Raw genomic sequence first — 8,375 nt, 5'->3', positions numbered from 1 at the left:
TTATTTTTTTTAATATGATGCAATTTTATTTTTTCCAATTACATGCAGAAAAGAGGACCAAATCTACCCATTTCCATGTTTCTCAAATATTTGAAAATTGTAAAATAACAATAATCCATAAAATTCTCTTTTTTTTAGCACATGATCACTCTGATAAAATTCAGAGTACAACCAGGCTTTTGAGTTCCACATTTTTCTACCACCATCTCTTCCCTCCCTCCACCCTGTGATAGCCAGTAGTCTGATATAGGTTGTACATATGCTTAACATATTTCCATATTATTCATGCTGGGAAAGAAGAATCTGAATTAAAGGAGGAAAATGAGAAAAAAGGCAAAAAATAAATTTTAAAATGTTAAAATTGTCTGTTTTGGTCTACATTCAAACCCATAGTTCCTTCTCTGGATATGAATAGTATTTTCCATCACAATCCTTTAGAATCCTCCTTGATTCTTGTACTTCTGAGAGGTAGCAGTGTGTCTCTTGACAAGTCATATAACCCTGTTTGCCTCAGTTTCCTGCTCTGTAAAATGAGCTGGAGAAGGAAATAGCAACCCCCTCCATTATCTTTGTCAAGAAAACCCAAAATGAAGACATGAAAAATCAGAACTGAAAAAAAAAGAATGAACAGCTGAGTTTAGAAGCTGTTTCTACGGGGCAGCATTGCCCTCTGCTGGATAATGATTGACTCTGCCCTTTACAGAGAATTCTATAAAATAAGATGGATAAGATAAAGACAGAAAACACCACTTTTGGTGATAGCCTTTGCTTCATAGCTAATGATCTAAAAGCAGCTTTGTAATTGTTGAGGATGTTTATATTAATGATATTGATCTGACTAGGAAACTGCTCTATTAAGTCATATTTCAATAGTATTTTGAGGTCTTTCATATTGCTTTTGGAAGCTTAGTTCTGATCCATCTTCCCCAAGTCATCTTAGTTTGGTGGGGTTTTTACACTAGCAAATTAATAAATCACATTTCCAAGGAAAAACATGTAGACTAAATGAGTTTATAGAGAGAGATACAAAGCAAGTTGCTGATGCCTCTTTTATATTTACTCTTCTTACCTGACAAGAATAATATTCTGACATAATAGGATAGCTATGTCATCTTACTGTTACAGAACATACAGAAAGACAGTTCTCTGCAAGTAGAAAAAAGATGCCCCCTGGCTGTTGTAAAGAGTGAGTCTTAAAAAAGACATTATCATTTCCTCTCACCTGGAAGAAAAGCTATTTTTAATATAAATATTTTTATTTGATTTGCAATTATATACAATTGTAGGTTCTTCCTATCATTTTTTGTAATTTTTTGAATTTTACAATTTTCCCCCAACTTCATTTCCCTCCCTGCAACAAGGCAGTCTGATAGTCTTTACATTGTTTCCATGCTATACATTGATCAAAATTGAGGGGTAGCTAGGTGGCATAGTGGATAAAGCACTGACCCTGGAGTCAGGAGTACCTGGGTTCAAATCCAGTCTCAGATACTTAATAATTACCTAGCTGTGTGGCCTTGGACAAGCCACTTAACCCTGTTTGCCTTGCAAAAACCTAAAAAAAAATTGAATGCGTTGAGAGCAAAATCATACCTTTAAGGAAAAAATAAAATCTAAAAGATAGCAAAATTATGTAATACATAAGATAATTTTTTTAATTGAAGGTAATAGTCTTTGGTCTTTATTTAAACTCCACAGTTCTTTCTTTGGATACAGATGGTATTCTCCATTGTGGATAACCCTAAAATTGTCCCTGATTATTGAATTGATGAAATGAGCAAGTCCATTAAGGTTGATCATCACTCCCATGCTGCTATTATGGTGTACAATGTTCTTCTGGTTCTGTTCATCTCACTCAGCATCAGTTCATGCAAGTCTTGAGGAAAAGCTATTTTTAAGAGGCTTGCTGTAATCTAAGACACCATAATAAGCAAAAAGTCAGAAAACCCAATTGAGAGAATTAGAACAGGCAACCCAAGAGATATGGACTGGAGAGGAAAGAGACAGTGAAGGTGTCAAAAAAAAAGCTCCAGTGGCCAGAATTTGAATACTTCCTATTTTGCTGCCACCATTGCCTCCACCTGTGGTACTGCTGAAACTAACTAAAGTTTGCCAAACTTTCCTAGATTTCTGATAAAAGATGATGGTGCATCCTCTCTCTTCTTCCTTCCACCTCAGTTTGGGGAAACCAAATCCCAAGTTTTCCTATTCATGGATTGTTCACATTTTTGTTTAATTAGTAGTAATGCTGGCTAGATAAAGATATGATCAATCACAGCTATCTTTGGTCTGTGTACTTCATTATCTGTGAATAGGTAAAGAGACAGGGCAGTGATAGCAAGATGACAAGAGAACAGAAAGCCTGGATACCCTGTCTCTGAATTTAATCAGTGATCAAGAGCTATAGAAAGAGAATTTTATGTATTGTTGTATTTTACAAACTTTCAAATATTTGAGAAAAATTGAAGTGGGTAGAGTTGGTCTTCTTTTTCATGCTGGGACAAAGGAATGGGCTTAAAAATAGCTAACTGGTGACTATCTGATGACTTTGGGCTGCCATGCTGATCATATTGTCTTTCCCCTAGTGTTGGCAAAGATCCTTCTGACAAAATAGAGCTGTGGTTGGTGACTAGAGAATAAGTCATGCCCAATGGGAGAAGAATAGGAGTATCTAAAAAAAAAAAAGATTGGTAAGGTCCACATGCAAGAAGTAGCTAGTCTGCTTCTTCTCTATGGATAAACATTACAGAAATATTCAGCTATGTCAATATAATATTCCTCACAGAAATATTCCTAGTATAATAATATTATATATAACATTCATGAAGTTTTCCTCTTATTGTCTCAGCAATCCTGCCCTCTCAAAGAGTTTTATATTTTTTTATAATCTTGAACACTCCACTTAAGATTTGTATATTTAAAAAGCACTAGACTATAAATTCCTTGAAGGCAAACAATATCTTTTTTATCTTTATAGTAACAGTAGCACTGAGCATAGAACTTTTTATATAATATAATTTTTCAGTTTCAAGTGATGGTCTATCTCCTGACCTCTACTCATGTCTCCACCTGTTTACTGAGCTTTAGTATTGTACAGTTTTCATTCAGAATTCTTGAACTGTAACTCTGGGAAAAATAGATTCTTTGAACCAAGTCATAGTGTTTCAAAATGGAAGTACTTGACTATGTCTTTAACCCCCAATCACTATGACTTCCATTGAATGACCCTAGCCCCAAGTTGTTTATATTTTGATGGCTTAGAATGCATGTAAACAGCAGTTGTTCTAGGTTCTGGCTAGAAAGTGACCAAATATTAAAACTATTGCCAATTGTACCATACTGATGAATATCTCGAAGGTGGAAGGTCGGGGAGGAAATGATTAGTCTATCAAGAGACTGGTTAGGATATATCTGGCTGTTAGATTCTGTCACCAGAAGTCACATGTTGGTGCTTGCCCAATGCTGATGGTGGGCCATGGTGTCTTGCTGATATGGGAGGAAGAGAAACCAATTTAAGGCCAAGAGACTCTTACAGCAGTCAGACATTATCAATAGTCTTTGTTATCCCATCAATCAGGACATGGGGTGGAATAAACTGGTAAAGGCAAGTGAGAAGGATGTTTTGCTTATCATATCCCTCATTATAATACACATAATTGTGCAAATCATGCCACCAATCATTTAGTTGGTTAGTATGGTCCTCTTCAATACTGAAGAGTAACAGAAACTTAGAAGATCATCCCCTTAGAGACTGATATTTTTTGTGACTGTATATAAAATCATCTCTTGTCCCAATTCTTAACTAACTCTTGGTTAATTTAGAAAAGTCAAGGTCACCCATCACAACCCGGATGATCAATAAACCTCTTGACTTGTGTCTAGCCACTGGACTTTGATGACAACTTTGTAAAATTCTCCTTCACTTAAATCCAATTTACCACAAGTCAAGACATCACCCTGGTGATGTCATTAATACTCCAAGAATGAAGGATGGGGGGCAGCTAGGTGGCTCAGTGGATAGAGCACCAGCCCTGGAGTGGGGAGTACCTGAGTTCAAATCCAGCCTCAGACACTTAATAATTATCTAGCTGTGCGACCTTGGGCAAGCCACTTAACCCCATTTGCCTTGCAAAAAATAAAAAAAATCCTATTAAAAAAAATAATGAGGGATGAACAGCAACTGGGCAGGCCCACTTGTATGGTCCTCCTGACATTTCCAGTTTAATATTTTTTTAATTTTTTAAAAAACTTAATCTATTTAATATTCAAATACATTAAATTGACAATAACATCAATAGTTCTGAGTTCCAATTTTTTCTCTCTCTCCCTTCCCTCTTTCCCCAATACAGCAAATAGTTTGATATAGGTTATATATGTATAATCCTATTAAACATATTTCCATATTAGTCATGTTATAAAAGAAGAATCAGAACAAAAGAAAAAACATGGGAAAGAAAGAAAACAAAAACAATTTTTAAAAAGTAAAAATAGGATATTTGATCACAGTTATTTTCACAGCATATGGATGGCATTTTCATCACATTTTTAAGAATTATCTTTGATCACTGTAATCCTGAAAAGATCTATCAAAGTTGATCATCACCCAATGTTGCTGTTAATATGTACAATCCTGATTCTGTTTACTTCATTCAGCATCAGTTCATACAAGTCTTTCCTGTTTTTCTGAATTCCTCCTGCTTATGATTTTTTATAGAACAATAGTATTTTTTCGCATTCATAGATCACAACTTGTTTAGTCATTCCTCAATTAATGGGCATCCCCTCAATTTCCAATTCTTTGCTACCACAAAATGTAGCTGAATATTTCTAAAACCAAATTAATTATCTTTCCTCCAAAATATATTTCTTTTCCTACTTCCTTCTTTCTATGACTAGCTCCTTATCCTCCTAGATATGGAGTCATGTTTTCCTCCTTCCTTTCTCTGAATTCCCCTGGCCCCTGGCAGTATAGCACCTTGTACAAAGAAAGCAGCTGAGAAAAGTATCCTTAGGAAAAGAATCACAGATGCAGAATTTCAATGTCAAGAGAGATCTCAGATATCAACCTGGGTTTAATTCTTATCAAAAGCCTATATAGTTGGGGCAGCTAGGTGGTGCAGTGGATAAAGCACCAGCCCTGGAGTCAGGAGTACCTGGGTTCAAATCTGGTCTTAGACACTTAATAATTGCCCAAATGGCCTTGGGCAAGCCACTTAACCCCATTGCCTTGCAAAAACCTCAAAAAAAAAGCCTATATGGTGACAATAATATTCCCCCCCAATACACCAAGGACAGAAAGTTTGCTCCTCTACAGTGCAGCTCATTTGATTTTGGAGCATTTGTCATTTTAAGAGAGAACTTCCTTATGTTGAAGCAATGTTTGATTTCCTTTAACTGCTATTCATTAATCTTATTTCTGCCTTCCAGAACCAACTACAAGTCTAATTAAAGAATCAGTGATTTCACTGAGGCAGATTCACCCTTCAAATCCTTGCTATCTTAGTAAATGGTCTTCATGAATTGCTGTAACCAAAAAAGTTCTATTTTCCAACTTTCTTTTTTTTTGAGGTTTTTTTTTTTTAACAAGACAATGGGATTAAGTGGCTTGCCCAAGGCCACACAGCTAGGTAATTTAATAATTACCTAGTGTCTGAGGTCAGATTTGAACTCAGGTACTCCTCACTCCAGATCCGGTGCTCTATCCACTGCACTACCTAGCCACCACCGCTGAGCCACCTAGCTGCCCTCCTCTTAATGAGCCTCTCCATATTTACCTATATTGGTTTTTGGATGACAGACACAGTCTGACCCTCAACTGCAGGACCACCTAATCAGGGAAATGGAAATTTATTCTCTTCTATGGGCACTGAGGTTCCATACTTGAAACTTTTCAATTTGGTTGAACTTATTGTAACTTGTATGCCTCTGATGATCTCCTTGAGTTTGACCTTAAAAAATTAACTTAAACACAGTGTTAAACTCTAAAGTTTGTCCTAATAAGGGACAAATGTTAGTCTCTGGAGTCTAGTCCCAAGAAAGAACAAAATACAACCAAGTTAACATACACATTTATTAATAATTCTCTAAGCTTGATAATACAGATGTACATAGGGACTTGGCTAGAAAAGTGGACCCCCCAAAAAATGGAGTTTTAGGGGAGGGGGATTCTTAGACAAATCCACTATCAGAAGGTGAGATATGAAAAAACTGTTTGTCCGAGGGAGCAATCCTCAACCCAAGATGGAGCTGGTTAACAGAAACATCTCCTAGGAGGTATGTCCAGGAGGACATGCCAGGAAAAATGACTCCTCCCGACTCAGGATCTTTGTCAATTATGCTAAAACCTCCAGAGCATGTGAATCTTCCCCCTCCAGGGTGTCAGTCACACAGTGACAACTGATTTGTTATTGGAGGTCAACACCACTGTCATAAACTTTCAAGAATGCAGGATCACATCTAGCCCATGCTAAAGTATCTGAATAGAATTTTAGAAAAGGACTTTGATAGAACAGTCCTGAATTCAATTATTGTGATTGATTCCCCTATCCCCCCCACCCAGTTTTCTTTCCTACTTTTCTTTTAACTATTATTCATAAAGCATAATCTAAGTCCCCTTACTCTCCTAGGCATTCTCCTTTTAACAGAATCTGATTTGTCAATTCTATCCAATATAAATTCAAATGAATGTACTTGTGAATTGTAGATCTGTTCTATACCCTAACACTGTTAATGTCCTCTTCATCTCAGAGCAAGTTTTTTTCAGGGATTTCTTTCCCTCATTCCTAATTGCTCGAGAATAAAAGCTTCATCCTTTATGTGGCTTATGAGACTTCTCTCACACCTTCATTTCTTTATTGTTTTAATCCTGATTAACTGCTTTATTTTTTAAATATATGTTCTTTATCTTGGCCTGCCAATAAGGTATTTTGACTGAATTCCCAGTACATCTGTGATGTAAATATCATCTAAATGAGTTTTATTATCTAAAGAACTTCTTCATTGGACCCAGCAATTCATTCATGGGAATTCTAGGATAAAGTAGAAATGGGTTATTTGGGTCTTGTTACCTTTGTTACCTCATTCCAACCTGTTAAAATCTATTTTGATCATAATTCAGTCATTCAATATATCTCTCCCACCTTTGCATCATGCCAAATATTTAATACAGCAAAGCCAAAGACAGAGCTCCATGAGCCTCCATTAAAGATTTCCTATTCAGTAGATATCAAATAATTGATATATATTTTTAAACAAAATTAGAATGACTGAGTCTACTATAAATTTATATTTCATAATTTCAGCTGGTAAGGGATATTACATAATCTCATTGCAATAAGGGAATCCTTTTATACCTCTCCAATCAATTTATTATCTCATTACAAGCAGAGGTCTTGCAGTGGATAGAGAATTGGACCTGGAGTCAGGAGAATCTGAATTTAAATGTAGCCTCAAACAAAAGTACCTAGTAGTATAACTGTGGGGGAGAGTCATTTAATCTCTTGTTTCAGTTTTCTCAACTGCAGAATATGGATAATGACAGCTTTATCCAGGGTTATCATGCTGATCAATATGAAATAATAAAATGAAATCATATTTGTAAAGCTCTTAACACAAAGTACACATTTGATAATGTTTCCCCTTTCATTCATACAGTAATTATTCCAAACTTTTTCATCTCTCCTCAAACATTCCAGAATTTTTTCTCAAAATTCACTGAAGAAAAAAAATGGGCCATTCAAAGCACTCCTTATTCTCCCAGTGTTCTTATTCACTTCATTCAGATATCTTCCTCACCATCTCATTTACTTCTGTCTCATATGCTTAGGAACCCTTCTTACTAAGGCAAATCTCTCTACATGCCCAAGAGGTACCATTCTAGCCTATCCTCTGCACTAGATTAACTTCTCTATCATTCCTACTCACTCAATAATCTTCATTCTCTCCCTATCTATCAGTTGCTTCTTTACTGACAAAATATACTAAAAATAAGCTCATCTCCCACATTCTTAAGAAAATCTCATTTGATGTCCATTATCACCAATATTATTCAATTCTTTATTAGAAATGATAAATTGTGATAAATAAGAAAAATAAATTAAATGTGGTAATAAAACTATTTCTTTTTACAGATAGCTTGATGATATATTTTAAAAATTATAGAAATTCAATTAAAAAGATATTAGAAACAGTTAATAATTTTAGCAAAATAGCAGAATATGAACTAAACCTATATAAATAATCAGCATTTCTATATATCATCAACAAAACCCAGCAAGAAGAAATAGTAACAGATATTTCACTTAAAATAACAGCATAAAATTTCTAGGAATATTCCTGTCAATACAAACCCAGGAACTATATGAACATAATTATGA

Source organism: Macrotis lagotis, chromosome 2, assembly GCF_037893015.1.
Source record: "Macrotis lagotis isolate mMagLag1 chromosome 2, bilby.v1.9.chrom.fasta, whole genome shotgun sequence".
Lineage (NCBI taxonomy): Eukaryota > Metazoa > Chordata > Mammalia > Peramelemorphia > Peramelidae > Macrotis > Macrotis lagotis.
Note: the sequence above shows the minus strand (reverse complement) of the source record.